Source organism: Lissotriton helveticus, chromosome 7, assembly GCF_964261635.1.
Source record: "Lissotriton helveticus chromosome 7, aLisHel1.1, whole genome shotgun sequence".
NCBI lineage: Eukaryota > Metazoa > Chordata > Amphibia > Caudata > Salamandridae > Lissotriton > Lissotriton helveticus.
The window spans coordinates 351,986,550-352,009,253 of record NC_136068.1 but is presented as its reverse complement, the minus strand read 5'-3'; positions in this window follow the sequence as shown (position 1 = coordinate 352,009,253).

Sequence of the window (22,704 nt, the reverse complement as noted above, 5' to 3'; positions counted from 1 at the left end):
AGCAAAGTTTGGTCCCGCAGCCGCCACTGCCATACAGTGGGAATCAGCAGAGATACAGTGCCGAGACAGGATTCAGCGGAGGTGAGCAGGTAAAAAGACCGCAAAGAGTAACTGCGTGTCCTCAATATTGGTTGCAAGAAGAGAATGGCAGTGAGCCGGATGAAAGTTTCTGACGGTGCCTGAGGGAGGAAGAAGAGTGTGTGTGCTTGGAGCCACTCTTGAGGTAGATCAGTCAGGTCCAATTGTGAGCGGAAAGGTGAATGATGTGGAAATAACTTTCCTAGTGGACACTGGTGCTACCCGTTCTACTGTAAGATCAGTGGAAATTCAAAATCTTCCTCTCTCGGATGAGACAATCCAGGTTGTAGGTGTAGCTAACAGACAAATAAATACTCCTTTGACAAAACCAGTTGAAATAGAGATTGGGACATACAAAGATATGCATCGGTTTGTGGTGTGCGATAGCAGTCCTGTTAATTTGCTAGGCAGGGATATATTGTGCAAAATGAACTGTGCCATATATTGTTCACCAGATGGCATAGAGTTGCAGACTCAAGACGAAGATAGTTTGTATAAATTGACAATGCTCATGATTGAGGACGACCAGATAAACTGTTTCCTGTTTTTGATAAAGAGAAAATTCTTGTTGAATTAAAAGAGACAGTAAAAGAAAGCGTGTGGGATTTCACTGGAAAGGATATAGGTTTGATGAAAGGAGTTGATCCTGTGAAAGTGTCTATAAAAGAAGGTGCAAGCTACCCGAATATACCTCAATATAAAATGCCTGCAGAAGTAATTGAAGGAATTACTCCAGTAATTGACAAAATGATTGAGCAGGGAATTCTAAGAGAAATTGAGAGTAGTCCTTGTAATTCACCAATGATGGGATTGAAAAAGCCAAATGGAACATTTAGAATTGTTCAGGACCTGAGAAAGGTTAATAAAATTGTTGTCCCGTGTTGTCCAATTGTTCCGAATCCAGCAGTGATTTTGTACCAAATACCTCATGATGCAGAATGGTACACAGTGATTGATTTGTGCAATGCGTTCTTTACTGTTCCATTGCATCCAGAAAGCCAACCGATTTTTGCGTTTCGTTTCCAAAATCGTATCCTAGCATGGTGTAGAATTCAGAATTCCACAAGGGTACACTGAGAGTCCATCGATTTTTAATCAGCTGCTAAAGAAATCATTAGAAAATGTGAGTATGCCTGGAGAATCTGTGTTAGTACAGTATATTGATGATCTTTTGGTTGCATCAAAAACAAAGGATGCCTGTATAACTGATACAGTGGCATTGTTGAATCATTTGGCTGAGGAGGGACATAAGGTGTCTCCATCAAAATTACAGTTTTGCCAGAAAGAAGTACAGTACTTAGGTCACAGGATTGCTAAAGGAATCAGACAGGTCACAGTTGAGAGAATTAAAATGATACAAGGAATGCAGCCACCTAAGACTCAAAGACAGGTAAGAATGTTCTTAGGAATGGTAGGTTACTGTAGACAGTGGATAAGTGGATTTTCATTGATTGCAAAACCATTGCAGAGACTGACAAAGGCAGACATCAGAGACCCTATTGTTCTGACCAAAACAGAGATGGAAGCATTTGAACAGCTAAAAACTAAGTTGTGTGAAGCACCAGCTTTTGGAATGCCTGATTACGAAAAAAAGAATTTGAACTGTACTGCAGTGAGCGAGAAGGATGTGCTCTGTCAGTATTTATTCAGAGGCATGGAAGAATGAGAAAACCAATTGCGTATTTCTCAGCTGTTTTGGACCATGTTGCAAAGGCTTTGCCACGTTGTCTGAAAGCAGTAGCAGCAACCAGTGTAAGTTTGGAGCAAAGTGAAGGAATTGTGATGAGATTTCCTGTGAGAGTGTATGTACCTCATTCAGTGGAGATTCATATCACAAGAGCAAAGACTCAGTACATGACTAACAGTAGAATGACACGTTATGAGAAAATAATTTTGGGAGCTGAGAATGTGACAATTGCAAGATATGTGAATGTCAACCCATCGACATTGTTACCGGATACAGTTGAAGCAGAAGTGAAAGGTGAGCTTGATCACAAGTGTTTGGATGTTCTGGAGTATTGCACAAAACCTCATCCAGACATTAAAGATGAACCTTTGCTCGAATCAGATTTTGTAATGTTTGTGGATGGATCATGCTTGAGAACAGAGAGTGATGTTCTAAGTGCTGCATATGCTGTTTGTACAGTGGCAGAAGTGTTGGAAGCATCTTGTCTGAAAGGAATTCATTCTGCTCAAATAGCGGAGTTGATTGCTTTGATACAAGCATGTGAGTTGGGAAAAGAGGTGAAAGTAACTATAGTGACTGATAGTCAATATGGTTATGGAGTTGTTCATGATTATGGACAGCTTTGGTCCCAAAGAGGTTATTTGACCTCTGGAGGAACACCCATTCGAATCCAGAGTTTGTGAAGACACTGATAGACGTGATACAGTTACCTGAAAAATTGGCTGTGGTAAAATGTTCCGCTCATAAAAAAGGTGAGGATTATATCCCCAGATGATACAGTTGCGCTGATGCAATTGCAAAACATTGCGCAAAGAATCTAATTTCAATCAATCGAGAAAATACTGAAGAACATGTTCCAAGTCCTTTAATGCTAACCACTGTAGTTGAGACTTGGCAGGAAGTGAAGCAGATGCAGGAAGAGGCAGGAACAGAGGAAAAAGATATTTGGTTAAAATCAGGTTGCAGACAAAGGGAGGAAGATGAAATTTGGGTTTACAAAGATGAAAGACCAGTAATGCCCGACAGCATGATTTCAGATATGGCCCGAATGTACCATGGTCAAGCACACATTGGCAGAGACGCTATGATTCGTCTCTTCAGACAGACGTGGTATAATCCTAAATTCAGAATGATTGCTGAAAGCTTTTGTCAAAGATGCTTAGTCTGTCAACAATTTAATCCAAACAGAAAAACTGTTGTAAGTTTGGGAACCATAGGACGGGAGGGTGGCCCATTCACAAGAGTTCAGATGGATTTTGTTGAGTTACCTCCATGCAACAGACTCAGATATGTTCTTGGGATAATCTGTTTGTTCTCTCGATGGGTAGAAGCTTTCCCCACGCGAAGGAATGATGGATTAACTGTTGCTAAACTGTTCTTCCGTGAGATAAAACCATGTTTTGGGTTTCCAGTGACGATTGAATCGGACAGAGGCCCGCACTTCCAAAATGAGTTAATGCAGATGATCTGCGAAGCTCTGGACATTCGCCAGAAGCTACATTGTGCATATAGACCTGAGGCTTCAGGAGTAGTTGAACAGGTGAATGGAACGATTAAAAACAGAATTGCAAAAATGTGTTTGGCAACAGGAGTGAAGTGGCCTGATGCTTTGCCACTTGTTTTAATGACACTGATAAGCATACCTGACAGAAAAACTAGATTAAGTCCACAAGAAATCTTGATGGGCAGGGTAATGAGACAGACCTATGTACCAGTTAATAAGTTGTTAACAATTAATGGTGACATCATACTGGATTACTGCAAGAATCTATCTGATGTGCTAACTTCTGTGCTCCACCCGGTGGGAACTGAATCAAATTCCAAAGAGAAAATTCCAGCCCATGATCTAGTCCCTGGGGACTGGGTACGAGTGCAAGTTCATCGCAGAAGGAATTGTTTGGTACCAAGGTGGCAAAGACCACGTCAAGTTATCTTGGTTAGTACTACTGCAGTTAAGTGTGCTGGACTGAAAAGGTGGGTTCATGCTAGTCACACCATCTGTGTGCCTGAACCTGAATACCCATACAGCGGGGAAAGTACAACTGACTCTGATTCTGAAGGTGAACCAGAGCAGGATCCAGATATTGAAGATCTACAGGAACGTCGACATCTGGAAGTATCAGAAGCCAGTTCTGCGTCTGAAGGTGAAGGTGAAAGGGAGATTGTTGAAACACCAGATTCAGAAGATCAATCTGAAGATCGAGAATCGGTAAAGATAAGCACCAGTAAAGACGCAAAAGAAAGTGAAGAGAAAGTTGATAAAAGGAAGAAAACTGAAAAACAATCTGAAGACTCTGAAAGCAGGAACGGAAATCCTGAAACTGGGGAAGAGGAAGTAACTCACGATAAGGATGAGATTCCAAGTACCAGTTATGAAGGTGTTCCTAACAGAGTAACAGTAGAGAAAACTGAAACTGATGAAGACAAAGACATTGTGAAGATCATAATCAATGATACAGTAGAAGACACTGAAAGTGAAACTGATGACAGTGCAGACGAAACTCCATTAAGAAAAAGCACAAGAAAAAGAGCTTGGAGAGTGGAGCATAATACAATAGAGCCGAAGACTAAGAAAGTCTGCAAGGAGACAATTGGCCTAAAGGAGCTGGAGGATTAAGATTCAAAATAGTGAACAAAACAAAAGAGCAGGAAGACCAAGTAAATGAGATCTCCAGCCAGAAAGAAACATTGGGAAAGAAAATAGAGACTATTCAGAGGCCTAAAAGAGTAAGACGTCCAAATCAGAGGTACAAATCACCTGAGTGGACATATATTGTCCTGCCACCAATTGTTGAAGTTAATAGCAGTCAAGAAAACCTGTACAACCCAAAACCAATTGGGAAAAGTGAGTAAAGAAGTCAACTAAGAAATGAAAAGTTAGGTGTTCAAAATAGATTATATTAAAATAAAAAAGTCTGAAGTCCTGTGAGACGGTTTTTGTAAATATAGAAGAGGTCGGAGTTGACATAAGGTCGAAGAAAATTTGTTAGAAAAATCTAATTATAGTAAAATTTAGAATAGTAATTGACACAAGGTCGAAGAAAACTTGTTAGAGTGCTGAGAGGTGTGAAATTATAGGTGACATAAGGTCGAAGAAACTGTGTTAGGGAAGATGGCAATGAATAATCATAAAACGAAATGTTCTATTTTTAGAAAATGGTGTAGATGCTTTACAATATGTATGGGGTTATTGATGATATTGTGTGTAATTTTAGCTATTGTGATTCCTTTCCAAAGTAATTTAACAAAATTAAAACCGAATGTGAGTTCAAGTAAACAAAGTGAGAAAGAAAAGGTACATGAGACTCATGTGTATAGGCAAGAATTGCATCAAGATAGGTCCATCAGTGATTATACCAAGAACACTTTTTCAAAGTTACTGCTTGAGTACATCAAAACAATGAATGTTGATGACTGTTATGTTTGTGCAAAATTGCCAGCATCAGTGTCAGAAGGGGTGACCTATCACCACCTTCCTCTTACATATGGAGTAACTTGTAGTGTAAGTGCAAGTTTGTTTTACAAGACTGGGAAACTGAAATATCATTATTCTAATGTGGATGAAATATTTGCGAAATTAAAGATCGATAATACATTGAATAAAAGAAAACATGCAGAGGTAATGGGAGAATATTTTCTAGAAGTAGATGAGTTAACGCACGAGTATGCGTTTAATCATAATTTGACATGTAAAATGAGAGTTGAGGAGAAAGCCTTCTTAAACATGGTTGAGGAAAGAAGAATTGCTTACAAACGAAATGAGAAAATGAAACATGCAAAGTCTAAATATTACACATTTGATGATGAGAACATTGAGGAAAAGAATGTAAATGTAGCAATCAATATAGATGCACCAATGTTGGGAATATTTTGTATTAGAAGAGACACCTCAATGTATGACAATTATTTTGTGGGTGCAAGTCAATGTGAAGATACCTAGAGAATTATAGGGGGTTGGGGATTTAAAGGAGGAAATGATCCTGTTTTTGCTGGAATTTATTTCATTTGTGGGAATAGAGCCTAGTATAGACTGCCAGACCACTGGTATGGGACATGTTATGTGGGTTTGGTCTTTCCTAAAATTTTCCATGTAGATAGAGGTACTAATGGAAAGCATGAGATAGGTAAGGTTCTAAGTCGAAAAAGAAGAGAGAGTGTGTTAGAAATAATAGGTGATGTATTTGGAGCACTGATACCAGCAGTGGGAATTTCGTTTAATGCAAATAGAATCAGAAAATTGTCTACAATAGTTGATAAATTATCAACAGATACAGCAGGAGGATTCTTAATGGTAAATACTGAAATGGTTGCTATGAGAGCTACGGTTATGCAAAACCGACTTGCCCTTGATATAATTTTAGCAAAAGAGGGAGGAGTCTGTGGACTTTTGAAAGTTCAACATTGTTGTACTTATATTCCAGATAAAAGTCAGAATATTGAAAAGTATATTATAAATATTACAGATTTGCATAAAGAAATTGAACCACTGGAGGTTGAAGGTGTCCTTGAAAGGCTGGGTAAAAGTTTCTCAGCAATTAAGAATTGGTTTCAAGAAATAGGTAGTTCAATTATAGGAAAATACTAATACCGATAACAATCTTAGTGATAGTAATTTTTATGATAAGGTTATGGTGTATATACAAAGGTAGAAGAGATTTTAGAAAGTCGATAAAGAAAAGGAATGAGGAACATCAGGCAAGAATGAGAGAAAATAATGAAATAGAAATGAAAGAAATAAAAGAAAAGTTTTTCAAAGATCCAAAAGAGAAAGAAACAAAAGTATAGATGATACTAAACAAAAGAATTTGAAACATGTTCTGCTAAATTGTCCAAAATATTGAGAGTTATTTGGTGATAGAATCACCAGATGAGGGAATTGATGGAGCGAGGTGGCAAACACAAAATTTTGTGTACCCCTCTCAAAGTTAATGTCCCATAACGTTAATATTTACTAATTGTGTGTTTTGTGAAATTAACCAACCATAGAGTAAGATGCACACATTATTTTATTATTATAGACGGGAATACTAACTTTGCTTGCATGTTGCAATAAAAACTAGCTAATATGTATTGTTATTGTGTTGTGAATTAATGCACAGCTTAAATATAAACAAAATGCAATTCAAATGTGCTTATTGTCTTCGTTTGTGTTGTGGAGAGGTCGAAATTGTAAGTATAAAACGCATTTATGTGGCTTATTTGCTAGGTAACAATTAATGGGGAAACATTAGTAAGGTGGGAGGTAAACAGAACGGGTTTAAATTCAATAATTAACATGAATTTGTGTTTGTTTCTATGATAGTTCCAAAAAGTGGCTTCTGAGGCCTAGTTAAAATGGATGCTCGGGTAAACAGTGAGCAAGAGCTGTACAGCGCTGGCGCGCCAAAACCTGTAAGTCAGAGTGAACTGCCTGTGCTCGATGAGGTTCAAGGCTGCCTTAGCCCGGAACCTAGGATGAGTGCCAATCATGGACGCTTGGACGTTGTGATCATGGGAAAGGGTGCCAATGTATCTACTAGAAGAAATAGTAATGCTATGGACTGTCTTAAAACAAAGACCCTCTATTTTTCTGATGAACCATCGAGAAAATGATGTTGTAATGGTGAGATGATGCTCACCCACCCCGAAATTGTCCAATGAGAGTTTGAATAGGAAATGACAGTTACTTTTTAGATAGATTAAGTTAGGAAATTAGAGTATAAAAACCCCTGGATTTGACTAGAAGGGGTCGCTTTTCTGATTTCTACTGGAGATGCTGCCCGATTGCTGACCGATTCCTGGTTGTAAGACTTTAATGCTTTTTACTTGTTTGCTTTACAGGGCTCGAGGATAAGATGAGGGTGTTAGTTAGGGATGTTAGGAGAGAATGAATTTGGAACTATCTGTTCTTTGCTAACCTTTAACTGTTTTCTAAAATAAAGCGATTTTCTTGAGCTCTAAATAAAATGATCATTTTGAAATAAAGTTTGAGATTTTACTGAATAAAGAATTTACTAATGCATTAATGTCAGACATAATAAAGTTTTGCTATTAATAAAATTGGGAAAATGGAATTTTAAAAGCTGGTCTTGTGGTTTTCCTACGCCTAATTTTCATTCTAGCAGATCCGTTGCCACTATGGTGGTCTGTCTGAATAATTAAAAGTTTGAATAAAACCATGGTAAAGTGTTATAATCTGCAGGTGTAAATAATAAATAGTTAAATAGGTTTAGACGCTCCACCAAATGTTACAGCATTTCTCCATTGCGATTCACCAAAGCCTTGAAGCCAAGTGTAAGTGAACAGGGTAAATGCGCAGTGTTATGGGCCCCACTGATGCATGATTTGTGAGTTTTAAGGTTTCAGGGAAATGGTGAGTATTGATTAGAAATGATTTCTGGAGCCGCGCTGTAGCACCTTCACGCAGTAATTACCGGATGTTACAGCTATGCTGCAAAACCGGTCCCCCAGGGGTCCAAAACCAACCCCCACCCTGGCGGCTCACTGGGGAACCGCCCGGTGCCCGCTAGGGCCAGTCCGGTCCTGCCCTTTGTTCAATTTCACAATTTAACAGGGGAAAAGAGTATAGTATTTACTGTGACATGAGGAGTTTGATGCAATAGGCACCAAAATCTGTATGTTATTCCTCAAGAACTCAATATAGGTACTATTTATCTGGGTAAATAACATACCCACAATATCAGTACTTATGAGGTACAATAAGTATTGCACCTAACAACAGTCCACTTGTAATGATAGCCTAAACCAACTACTTCAGACAGGTGACACTGCATACCTTGCCTGCCTGTATCGATTTATGCCCTTAAGATGACAACATTCGCACATCGAGACAGCAAAACGTGTTTATGAATTGCATTAAAAAAACGATCTAAATGATAAAGCCTATTCATATAAGCAAAGTAATCCATACATAATGGCCTCATTTACAGTTGGGAGCAGGTTAAACATTATAAATGTTAGTGCACCAATTTCGAAATTTGGGGATTTCCTGTCCCATTTAAAGGTGGAGAACAACAGAGTTTTTCCTGGTGGAGGCTCAGCTGCCTCTGCCATTGGAAACGCTTGATTAGGTTCTATGTCTTCCAGTGAGCCACCAAGTCATAATGAAGAGCTGGGTGTCTGTCACTAGATTCTATGGTCAGGGCTGCTATCATGGGACTAGGCTTTGAAATACCTCAATTGAACCCAAGCACAGGGTGAACACTTACTGTGCATCAGGGCTGTTGATTTTTACCAAAACCAAACTTCTGCTTTGGGAGTTTATTCTTGAAAAACAAGAGTGTTTGTTGAAGAGATGTAAAAATAATTATGCCTTTCCTGGCAAACTCTCCAGGTTACCTGTCAGCCCTTAATATGTCAAAGTAAACATTAGTGGTTGGGAGACAGCTGACCTCACCCTGGCAGAGGTCCCCAGCATCCGCGGAAGCAGAACGAGCGGGAGAGCCTTCTCCTACATTGCAGCCAAAACCTGGAACGAGCTCCTGGTTAACATCAGACGCACCCCGACCCGTCACACGTTCAGGAAGGACCTCAAAACCTGGCTCTTCGACTAACCTGGAGCTGTCCTCCCCCCCCCCCCCCCAGCTCCTTGGGACCCTCACGGGTGAGTAGCAGGGTCTATAAACCACTGATTGATTAATTGGAGACTCAGTACTCAAGTGCAGTGGCAGCCCTTTCATTAGGGCGGAGGAGAGCCGGCTCCCACCACCACTCTTAAATAAAATGGGTTTTAAACCCGTTTCAATACCGTTTTATTTTATTCCCCTGGACCCGCCCACAGGATTCTGATGAGTCCTCAGGACGGGTCCAGGCAATGACTGCTGGTTGGGGAGTGTTAGTGCACTCCCTTCAATGCACCTGAGGATTTAGCCGGCTGTCTCAGGCCGGCCAAAACCACATGCACACTAAAGCTCTCTCCAGCCTCACCTGTGTTGCTGGGGCTGGAGAGAGAGGGCACAGGCTCCAAGTCTGCCTTGGAGCACATGTTGCCTGCGCTCAGGCCAATCCCTACGCTGCTTCATGCAACATCAGGATTGGCCACAGTGCAGTCTGGGAGCCTGTGCCCACAAGCAGGAAGAGCGCAATGCGTTGGGGGCGGCATTCGGTATGTTTCCTTTTTTTTAAATTTCCGAATCACTCCTCCCCTCTTCACCTCCCTCCCTCCTCTGGACCACCCAGCCACTTTGGCAGGGGATGGGGGTGCTACTGCTCAAGTGCAAGTTTCTAGACGCCTGGAGTTCTCTATCTTCTCTGAATCAATAGCTAAAGCCTGAAACTGGTCAACCTCAGTCAATCAAAACCAGCCAAAGACCACATAAAGTTCTGGGCAAAAAGCCTACTGGTATGACTAATCAAGGAGAGAAATCAAGGGAGAAGCCTTGTGAACAGTAAGTGCTGCACCAATCATGAGAGAGTAGGTGCGCTATAGCAAGCCAACTTTAGATATCTGGCTACTGGAGAAGAAGGTAGGACCTTAAGAGATAAGTTGGGGCACTGATAGTAAGAGTGTAGACTCTCCCTTCCTCTCCCCTTCCCAACACTTATGCTTTACAATCAGGCCCACGCTCCATACTGCCTTGCAAACTTTTTTGTGGAGTGGTTCTGCCGCTGGGACGCCCCTAGACACAGCTAGGACCCCTAAGGACAAGTAAACTTTTCTCTCACAGGGGCTCAGCTATCAATGTGCAGCAGGTGCAGTTGCCCAATGGCTAGAGGTGCCCAATGAAGGCTAATTATTGCTCTATTTTACTAACCAACGTGGGGTCAGGGGACCCATTTACTTTGCTTGCACTAGGGACCTAGCCGCGTTTGCTACCCACTCCCTTTCCACAGCTCTAAGACAAGTTGTAAGACTTGTAGTGAGTGACCCCCCCCCTCCCCCCTGAACTCCCATTAATGATTATATCCTAGTCTTCAGTGGACAGTGGTAAACTTCTGGCTCAATGCCAGAAAACTGTGCCTCAATGCTTGTGTCTGTAGAGCAGGACATGGGGAACTGTGCTGAAGGCTAATGATTTGAAAGCCATTAGACTGGGCCTAAGGGACATAATTGAAAAACAACACAGGGCAGTGATAGTACGATAAGTAGACATGGACCCAAAGCTGAACTATTCTTACATTTTGGGGGAAGTTCCCTTCCTTCTCTGTCCTGTGTTTGGCTAGTTGTTTAATTGTAGACAAAAGAATAAGAATGTATTAAGGGGACCTCCCAAAAAGCGTATTACTTAACCTAGAGTATCCCTGCTAGGTTAGTGTGATGAGCAGTTGTCAGTATTCTTCATCTTGCCTCGCTTTTGACCAACTCCACTGGTAATCCACCCCAGCATTCTTTCTCAGTAGAAACAGGTGATCGACTTTGAGTGAGTATCTTCATTGGATTTTATCAAGAGTTAAAAAAGCACAGCCTAAAACTACTAAACTCAAGTGAGCATTCTATGGCTTCTGGCACAGCAGCCACAAGACCGGCACCTGCAAGTGTAGAGCTCCATAACTCTACAGTAAAAATATGCAAGAAGGGGATTCATGGGAGCAGGGCAGTGCATTTTCAAACACTGGCTGCCTCCTTCCGTATAGACAGTTCCTCAAATCAAGAGAGGGTTAAAGAAAGAACCACCTGCCTGTACTGAGAACCAGTACCTCGACATGCATGAGGTTCATGGATGTAAAGCAGCCCCTATCGGTGCAGGGGACCTCAACCCTTCAGAGGCCCCTATTCAGAGCACGGTCAATGAATCTCTAAGAGCTATGTTAGACTCAAAGGCCCTCCATTACATTTTACATGGGGACCCCATTGTTTGCGTTATGGCAGTGATGACTGACTATCACACAATATCAAAGAAACAGACGTCTATAAGTAGGAATCACCTCACACCTTCTCAAGAGACTGCAAACAATATAGAGATCACCGGCCAGACTCATCCTGGACCTCCCTAAATGGACCCTTAGGACCCCCACCTCATAAAGCTCCACATGCTCCACATTCAGAAGAGATGCCAAATCAAGATGTTGATTCTTACCTTCAAAGTCATCCACAACCAGTGCAGGGGCCTGTTTACAACAACCACCAACTGTAATCCCCTCCAGACACGTGTGCCCTGGCTCCCTCCGCCTTGCCCATACACCCCGCATCCGCCACAGCAACAGTGGAGGACGCTCCTTCTCCTACCTCGCTGAGAAGCACTAGAACGACCTCTCACTTCACCTTTGGACCTCATCCTCTGTGCTGAAACCCAGAAAAGGACTCAGGATCTGGCTGTTCAACTGAGCCCCTTCAGCAGCACTCTCAGCACTCAGATACCCTCACAGGTTGTGGTGTTGGGTTCAAATCAGGCCTACATACTCTGCTAAGCTCTCGAACACCTTAGTATAGAAGTTGGCACGGACACTGGAAAAGGTAAAAGACAAGTTTATTAAGACCCCATGGGGTGGTGATACATTCCTACAGCACCCTTCGGCAGTGTAAGAAGTAGCACACCGAACATCTTTTATACAGTTTAATAGCAATAAAAAGATAGGCGGTCACAAGTTACACATTTTAGGTACATATAAGGTCATTTTTGGAACACAGCCAGCATGTGGGAGGAGTTAAATAGCACTGGTCAGTTAGTACCAACATTCCTAAAGAGTGACCAGTAAATGCATGATGCGCATGTGCGCTTGACCAGTACTAAAAATAGCCTGTTGCTGAGCAGAATAAGGGACCATGGATATCGAGAAAGGACGAAAGGGCACACTGACCACGAGGCAGCGTGTTCATAAGAAACGGAAGTCAGAGGGATTCAAAATGGCCCCCGTTCGTTTTGGTCAAGTTAACAGAAAAGACCGTGTAGCTGTGCTAAACGCTAACTCAGGAGCTGCCAAAACACGACAGACGGCCCTTTTAGCGTTTAGCAAAAGCTACCTCATACTGAACATAATCAGAATGTTCATCATCAATGTTAATAGCCATTAGTTTCAATACTTCGTCGTTGGTCAGTTTCTCTTGCTTAACAATAGCTCGCTTGGACGGAATACAGGCTGTGATACATACAGAACATAACGTAGGGCCGCATTGAATACATAGACAAAGGGTAAATAGTACTCCAAGAAAGACACAGAGAATCGTTAATAATTTCCAACCCCAAGTAGTAAGCAGAGTCCAGAACCACCCAGAAAAAGTCCATGCTCCATTTTCTGGATGGATCTCAGCAGCTATCTTATGTAATTTCGTAATTGAATCATACACAGAAGGTGAGTTATCTGGCACGTACACACAACAACTACTCCCGATGACGCGGCATGCTCCACCCCTATCAGCTAGTATCACATCTAAAACCATTCTATTCTGGAGCGCTACAATTCTGGTAATTTGCAATTCCTCAGTAATATTCCCTAAAGCAGAGGCAGTTTCATTGGCGACAGCTTCCACCACACGTGTAAGCCGCCTTATCTTCCTGCTATTCAGTGCAGCTCCTACAAATGAAAATAACCCCAAGTTGAAATCTACATATTGTTGTAAAGTGGTATCAGTCTGATCAATTTCATCAAGATCTAACGTTCGTTTAACTCTGTTCAGCACGAAATCATGGTACAGAACGTAATCATTGTGATACATGGGAGGAGCAATAAACACAGGTGGTAATACAAAAGCTATATAACATGTTCCTAACCATCCCAATGGTAGACGATGGTATCCCTTATTTCCACAAATGAAATATGTGTTACGTGAAGCTACAAATGCAATTCCAATCGGTGTATCGAAGGTAAGTGTAATATTACATTCACTGCGACCTACAGGGATTGTACCTTTATTTCTAATACACAAATCTGCTTTTGTATCAATGACTGTTATCATATGCAAATTCGTCACATTTATAAATCTTTGATTCGTATATACACGAGGTGTAGAAACATTGTCCGGACGATACTCTTCCCATTCAAATTTAGTTCCTTCAGCGTGTGGATAGCCATCTTTATCGTTATAGCATATTTTATTCAGCCGAAAAAGTAGTCCACCTTTCGTTGGCCATCTCAAGGTGAAGAGAAGAGTGTACCAAGCATGACAAGAACCATTATGAGAAAACGGGAGAGGAATAAGTGGTGTTCCTCCCTTCTTCTGATGTCCGGGCAACATTCCACATACCCAACAATTGGACATGTTGGTCATGTTATGAGTATGATGCAAAATCTGAATAAAGCTGTTATTCAAATAAGTCTGCCTATGTCTTTCTTCGTGAAAAGGCAAAGTAAAATGAAAATGTTCAGATGGACTCGGAGTGGTGGGCAGCAAATGTTCTCGTACAGGAAACAATAGTTCTATAGTCCAAGCTAATACTGCGATCACCACTACGGTCAAGACAAAAAAAACAGCACCAAGAATTCTCCCTTTTCGTGTCGAAGGAGATGCCATAGTTCACAAAACAATATTCTTCAAAAGCAACACTAAGCGGAAAAATAAAAACGATGGTTCTGGACCGAGGCTGCCGTTGATTTGTTCTCCGGGATTCAAGATGGGTGTCGCTACACTGGGTAGAACTGATCCCCCCCCCTTGATATTCCCGGCTTCCGTTTCACAAACCTCAGAGCGGTTACCAACCAGTTTCAAAAACACAAAAGGGAATCTTATTTCCTGTGACGTAGATTGTACTTCACTTTATCAGAAACAACGTGGTCCGGGAAGGCTCCCTCCAATTCATCAGGCGTGACAGCTGGGCTCTTTTCTGTATCCAAAATCTTTCTGTAGTCTGATAGCACCACAGGGCTCACCAGATCCGGAGAGACACGTCGGCAGTGCGTTGAATGTATCCACCGCTTCTTGTTGGTGACTCTCACAGCAGTTCGCGTAGCCAGCAGCACTTGTTCAGGGCCATGCCATCTCGGTTCCAAACTGCTGGATCGCTCAAATACTTTGACCATCACGTGGTCCCCAGGGTGGAGATCGTGAGCCTCACCAGTGGAGTTATCAGGGAGCGCCTCTCGAACCTGTTGATGAATAGAAAGCAAATCATTTGTTAATCGTGCCAAATAATCGTTCATCATTATACAAGGCACATCATGTATTAAACGAGGTTTTGGAATTCCCCAAATATTCATCGGCCTTCCAAACACCACTTCATAGGGTGTGAGGCCAGATCGGGAATGTGGGACTGATCGAATGGACAGCAATGCCAAAGGCAAAGCATCCGGCCATTTCAGAGATGTGGATGCCACTATCTTCGCTAGCTTCAGTTTCAGAGTTGCATTGTATCTCTCGACCAAACCTGCTGATTGTGGGTGAAAGACTGCGTGGAATCGTTGTTTGATTCCCAATCCTTTCAGGATGTACTCAATTACTTTCCCAATGAAATGAGGACCATTATCACTCCACATAAGTTTACAAACACCATAGCGCGGGAAGTACTCTTTGAGTAACACCTTAGCTGTTGTCAATGCTGTATTGTCTTTCGTAGGGTAAGCCTCAATCCATTTGCTGAAGGCACACACCACCACTAGGACATACCTGAGATTATTACAGCGCTCCAGCTGGATGTAATCCATTTGCAGTACTTCGAATGGTGCAGTAGGTGGAACAAACCCTCCTTTGGGAGTATGAGTCCCTTGTCCAGGATTGTGCTGTAAACATATCAGACAAGTCTGTACTACTCTCTTAGCCGTGCTTGCAATATCAGCATTTTCCCAAACTCGTGTAAGCAATTTAGTAATTGCGAGAGCTCCAATGTGTGCCAGCCCGTGTGTCATTTGCACCATTGTTTGTAAATAGGCCATGGGTAGTTTCCATCTCTCCATATCTTTACTACGCCAGCAACCCTCATCATCCAATACTCCTTCAGTGGCCCATTTCGTAAGTTCTGCCTCAGATGCAGACTTCTGTATATCTAATATTTCTTCTCTAGCATCATGCCACCGCTCAGCTTGTGACTTCACCACATACATGGGGAAATTATTTTGCAGCATAGCGGTCTCTCTCGCAATGCGATCTGCGAAAGCATTGCCTTGCCCTATTTTGTCCGTCACCTTTTTGTGTGCACTGCACTTGACTATTGCAACTTTCTTTGGGCACAACAGTGCATTCAGGAGATCGCGTACCAATTCTCCATGCATGATGTGTACTCCGTGTGAAGTCAAAAATCCTCGTTCCTTCCAGAGTAAGCCAAAATCATGCACTACTCCAAAAGCATAACGACTATCCGTGTAAATGTTCACACATAGTCCAGTACTTAACTCACATGCTTTCATTAAGGCTATCAGTTCAGCTGCTTGAGCCGATTTCTGGGGTATTCGTGCTGCCTCTACAACTGTCTTAAGTGTCGTGATCGCGTAGGCTGCAGAAGTCGTACCATCTGGTAACCTCACGCACGATCCATCAACCCACAGTTCCCCATCTACATCTGGAAACGGTGTATCCTGTAAATCGATACGACCCTTTGTCTGTTCCTCAGTCAGAAAAACACAATCATGTTGTTCTTCCTTCTGAGTCTCAGCAACAGGATCCGGCAGTAAAGTAGCAGGATTCAGTGTCGTACATCGTTTTAGTGTGATGTGCGGCGCCAACAATGTTAGCTCATATCCTGTCAAACGGGCGCTGGTTAGATGCTGTGTTTTCGTTTGATTCAGTAACGCATCTACCGCATGGGGAACTAACACCAACAATTTGTGTGACAAAACTATTCCCTCACTTTGTCGTATCGCAACTGCTGTTGCTGCAACTGCTCGAAAACATCCAGGCAATCCTCGAGCCACAGGGTCGAGTACCGCCGAGAAGTATGCACAAGGCCGCTGTTTGTCTCCGTGTGTCTGCACTAGCACTGACAATGCGCACCCATCCTTCTCGTGTACATACAATGTGAAAATCTTCGTGTAATCAGGTGTACCTAACACTGGTGCAGAACACAGAACTTGTCTTAATTGTTCAAAAGCATTCTGACATTCATCCGTCCATTCAATGGGGATCGGTGTATCTTTAGACAACAATGCCAACAATGGTTTAACGATGTGTGAAAAACCTAATATCCATTGCCTACAAAAAGACGTCAAACCTATAAAGGCACGAACATCCTTCTGGGTGCAAGGAACTGGAGTGTCTAGGATTGCCTGAATTCGATCTGGTGTCAATGCACGGCCCTCCTTAGACAAAAGATGACCGAGGTAGGTCACCTTTGGTCTACAATATTGCAGCTTTTTCTTCGAAACTTTATGATTATGTTTGGCCAGGAAGGAAAGCAAGGAAAAGGTACTCTTCTCACATTGTTCTGGCGTGTCTGCAGCAAGTAAGATATCATCTACATATTGAATAAGAGCCACTCCATCTTGTAATTCAAAGGAATCAAGCTGTCTTTTTAATGCCTGACTATAAATGCTAGGACTTTCAGTATAGCCTTGAGGAACTCGACAAAATCTGTACGATTTGTTATTTAATGTAAAGCCGAATAGATATCGACTGTCAGGATGTACAGGGATCGAAAAGAAGGCATTCTTCAAATCGATGACTGTAAAAGTAGTTGCCGTCGAAGGAACCAACGTAAGCAACGTGGTGATGTCGGACACCACCGGGTATTGAGGTACTACTATCTTGTTTATTTCCCTCAAATCAATAATGAAACGGTAAACCTTAGCATCTGTATCTCTTTTAAGGATCGGTAAAATGGGGCTATTGCAAACATTGTAGGGGACTTCCTCAACTACTTCTGCCGAAATCAAATCATTTACAATGTGTATCAAAGCAAGTTCACCCTCTCGGGAAATCTTATATTGTGGGACACGTGGTAGAGATACTCCCTCCTTTACAGTAATACGTACTGGAGGAATTATCATCCGCCCCACATCCGTATCGGAAGTGGCCCACAGCGTTTTCGGTAAAGAGGCCAGTACTTCAGATTCATGGAGAAAACACACTCGTTCTAATTCTGGGTAATTCTCATTCAACACAACTCGCACTCCTTCTGGGGCACAGCGAATAGTGGCGCGAAAGTGTTTTAACATATCGAGTCCCATAATATTATCTGGTGTATTTGGAGACAACAAAAAAGGACAAGGGGCAGCAAATTTATCAACATGAAATGCAACTGGTTGAGACAGTGGGCTAGAAGTAGGTGTTCCATCGAACCCTATAGCTGTAATTACCTCGCCAGACAGGGGAGCCCTTGGAACCAAGTATTTGGACAAGGCGCTACGAGTAGCTCCTGTATCGACCAGAAATTGATCAGTAGAACCCAGAACATGTGCTTCTATATATGGACCCCTTTGATCAACCGGTACCTCAACCGATTCCACACCCCATCCTACGCAATCCTATGCATAGTGCTCATCCCGTGGTTCAGCAGAACCACCCTCATTTATCTGATATTGATTACGATTGTCAAACGTATTATAGTCTGTCTGACCACGACCCCTTGCTCCATATCCTCCGCGATCATTCGTGCCATAACTTCCTCGATCAGTCGTTCCATAGCCTCCTCTTGACCCCCCATAATTACTTCTAGACCTCCCACTTCCTCGTCCCCTCAAATTACGCTGCTCTCGAAACACCGGACAGTCTGCAATCCAATGCCCAAACTGTTTGCAGTATGCACATTGATTCACAGAAATGTCAGAACGAGGGGGAGGAGCATTACTGTACGATCCTCGCCCTCCTCTATTGTTTCCTCTCGTAGCCTGAACCTGAGCTAACATTACCTTCGTCTTCAAATCCTTCGCCTTCTTTTCACTACTTTCTTTTGCCTCCAATTCCTGTCGTTCATAATATTGAGCCATAGTCAATAAAGAAGCAGGGGTTGCTGTGGTCCATGAACTTTCACTCGCTTTTAATCGTTTCGCAATCTCCGGTAGGAGATTAGCCACATACTTATCAACGAATAAATGCCTGCCTGGATCTTCTGTCAATGATTGGCCACTGTAATCATGGAACGCTTCCTCGAAGCGAGAGAAAAAATCAGAAACCGATTCATCCATTTTTTGTGTACAAGAAGCTAACATAGTCCAATCAATCTTTTTAGCGGGAGCAAGAGTCTTTAATTTTGTTAGTATGGCCTGTGGAAGGTCTAATATTAATTGACACGGCTTACATGCTGGTTCTCTATCTAAATCAGCCTGAACAAGATCTTTCCAAGTGGCCCCGAGAGTCGTGAGGTCATCAAACTTACGAATCGCTCTCCACATATCAGGAGGCAATATCAACCCGAAAAACAGGCCAATATCAACTAACGTCATAATACACGAAGAAATCGCGCTTTCAACATTTTCATAAAAAGCCGCAGGATTTTTACGGGGATCAGGTAAAGCATTCTTGAGCGCCATAACATCTGCTCTATTCCAAGGCGTATAAACCCAGTTATATACAAAATACCCTTTCGCATCTTTGGATCTTTTATCATCATCTGTGCCATCCCCTTTATGAGGGACATATAAAGGCGCAGCTTCTCGCATAGGTCTAACATTAATCGCAGCAATCTTATCTGTTTCAAAGATAGGGCATTCTTTGGATATCCCCGTCGCTCCGGACGCAGACGAGTTCTTCGACTTTGCCAACTCCCGTAGTCGTGTCGCCTCATTTCGCAGTTGAATCAAACGCTTGAAGAAGTCGTCCGCATCTGAAAGAACAAAAAGACCTTTACGAAAATTCTCACGACCCTCGGATATCTCCTTTGGCTCTAACTCGAGAGAATATTTTCTGTACCGCTCAACAACTTCATCTCCAAAATGATCTAAAAAATACAGTCGCTCCTGATCAGACCACTGTTCCATTTTCGCAGTAATGTCAGAAACAGTAACAGTATTAATATTTAGCTTTCGTGCAAACGAACGTAATTCCGCAGTTCGTTCCGCATGTAACCTGGTACGCTGTGTTCGATCACTATCCTCGTCTGATTCCTCGTTCGGAGCCGTAGGTGCGACGTACGGAGGCGGACAACGATCTAGTAATGAAAAATCATCTGTTTCATTAGTAAGGACTGGATAAAGAGGACGCCTGATAGGGAATTGACCATTAACCTGTAAATTGCGTTCTCGTCTCTCCCTCTCTTTCTTTTCCTGTAATTCCTTCTCCTGTAGCTGTAAAGCTTTGTCATGTGCAGCCTTCCGCTGCACTTTCTCCGCCAAGGCTTCCTCACGCTTCGCTCGCTCACGCACCTCTTTCTCCCACATACGCACACAATCAAACATATCTTGTCTAGACCTTCGCTGAAACAAACACTGCTCTACATATTGTACCTTTCGAATGTCAAACGATCCATATAGTGGCCACTGTAATTCGCGATCAGTCTTAGTATACTTATGCCATAATGTACTATACATTATTGGTGGAATACCGAATTTGACATACATTTCACGATTTGGAGTCCCCTCTGGGGGAGCCGGCTGTTTTTTACTTAATCGATAATTGGTACCATTTTCCGGACAGCACATCCTGCGGAGTGTGCTAAAAACAGGCATGTTTCAAAAAGTACCACGAGAACGCGATACTACAAAAATGACACCTAACGCGGTGTACCGTTCAAATCACATAATATCAGAGAAATATCCCTACATGCCTGCCTATGTGAGGTGCACTTCACATATTCAAATTCAAAGATTCAAACGTTAGCTAACTTCAAACAAATTCAAATTCAAATTCAAAATTCAAAAAGCCACAGTAAGTGTCAGTAGACTACCTCACCAATCAAAAGCTTACCAAATATTTTCAAACGTCCAAAGTCCAACTGCCAAGTTCTGTGGTCAAATCAGCCAAAACGGCACATCACGACAATCCAAGATCAGAATCTCAGTCGGAGACCGGCGCCACCTGGAAGGTCAGATCGGAAGGAAGGAAAAACACACCGTGGGTGCCAAGACTCGGGTCACTCAGTGGCAGCGTACGCGTCCATGGCGAGTTTCCTAACCTTCGTCACGACCTCTCCTTCGGGCATCCGAGTCGCCGATGAGTCCCTTCGTGGTCGCCAATTGTGGTGTTGGGTTCAAATCAGGCCTACATACTCTGCTAAGCTCTCGAACACCTTAGTATAGAAGTTGGCACGGACACTGGAAAAGGTAAAAGACAAGTTTATTAAGACCCCATGGGGTGGTGATACATTCCTACAGCACCCTTCGGCAGTGTAAGAAGTAGCACACCGAACATTGGTGCGCGACCTCTTTTATACAGTTTAATAGCAATAAAAAGATAGGCGGTCACAAGTTACACATTTTAGGTACATATAAGGTCATTTTTGGAACACAGCCAGCATGTGGGAGGAGTTAAATAGCACTGGTCAGTTAGTACCAACATTCCTAAAGAGTGACCAGTAAATGCATGATGCACATGTGCGCTTGACCAGTACTAAAAATAGCCTGTTGCTGAGCAGAATAAGGGACCATGGATATCGAGAAAGGACGAAAGGGCACACTGACCACGAGGCAGCGTGTTCATAAGAAACGGAAGTCAGAGGGATTCAAAATGGCCCCCGTTCGTTTTGGTCAAGTTAACAGAAAAGACCGTGTAGCTGTGCTAAACGCTAACTCAGGAGCTGCCAAAACACGACAAGGTGATTAGCCAAGCTATACAAATCCTGATTGACTGATTGATTGATTGATTGACAGGTAGCAGAGAGAGAAACACATTGGTATAAGCACCCCTTTAACCCTTTGGACGCGGCTGGAATTTCCCCGCTGTACGGGCGAATTCCACGCATGTGCAAATCGGACAGCCCCTGGCCATCCGACGCACACGCCCACCGTGACGTCGGACGGCCCGGCCGATGCATGCAAGGATTTAAGTAATCCCGTAGTCCACCAACTCACGCCCTTTGTGGTCTCTTTCCTACCTGATGAAACTGAACTGTGCCATTTTCGACCTGATTCACAAAGGAAATCGCACCCCTGCATTCGTAGAGGTGCTGTTCCTTACAGGTACAGATTTACGATTGCCGCACGTGCACAAACTCAGCAGTGACATGTCCAGAAAGCTGCACCAGCTTTCATCTTTCCAGGCATGCTATCGAATGAGTCGTGATTTTTTATAGGCTGCTATTTCCCCAGTGCGTAGGTGTACATGCAGTACAATTCCACACCATGGTATGGTAATCTTTATTGCTTAATTAATTAAAATGTTAGCAATCTGTACAAAAAAAACACATATTTGGAACGAATTCATATTTCATTTAAAAACTAAAACTCTATATTCTTAGTCTTGGGATTTCCTATTTAAAATATATACACAATGCAAACAATGAAAATAATAATAAGGTAACGGGTACTACTTGGAAGTGTCCACCCGTTAAAAGTCAGTTACAGGCTTGGTTGATTTGGCCATTAAAGCTGTTCGAGCATGGTAGATGAATTTTGCGAAGTTGTGTATTTTATTATGTTGGGATCCCAGTTTTCTATTGCTAGTTCCAGATGCTCTTTAGCTAAAGTCAGGCAGTCCGACTAGGGGTTACCAGATTTTGTGAATATTTTATTTGTTACTTGCTTCATCGAATTCTCTGGAGCTGCTGTCGTTAAATAAAAATATTTTGCCATGCCTGCCAATTCTTCCAGGAATTGTCGGGTAAGGTTAAATTCAAGGCGAATTAGAGTATTTCTTGTACATGCTGGTAGGCAAAATAGCTTTTTATATGCTGCGCAATTAAGTTTATCGAGGTCTTGCGACAGTTTTCCTGGAAACGCCTGTATACCGTAATTGACGGAGGGTAGTAGTTTTGCTTTCAAGACCCGTTGGATTGCCGTGGTGGTCGGGCTTTCCAAGGTTGCATTTAATTTGCAAATTGCATAGGTTACCATTTTGGCTTTCTGCATGAGCTTGAGTCGATGAACGTGAGGCCTGCCGGTTTCACTAAGCCATACTCCAAGGTAATTATATGCTTGAGTGGTGGATAACGTGAGCGATCCCAGTCTCCATTTTGTTAATTTCTTGTTTGGGTATCTGCCAAAGATCAGTATTTTGGATTTTGATTGGTTTGACACCAGTTTATTTTTGGCGTTATAGTTTGCTA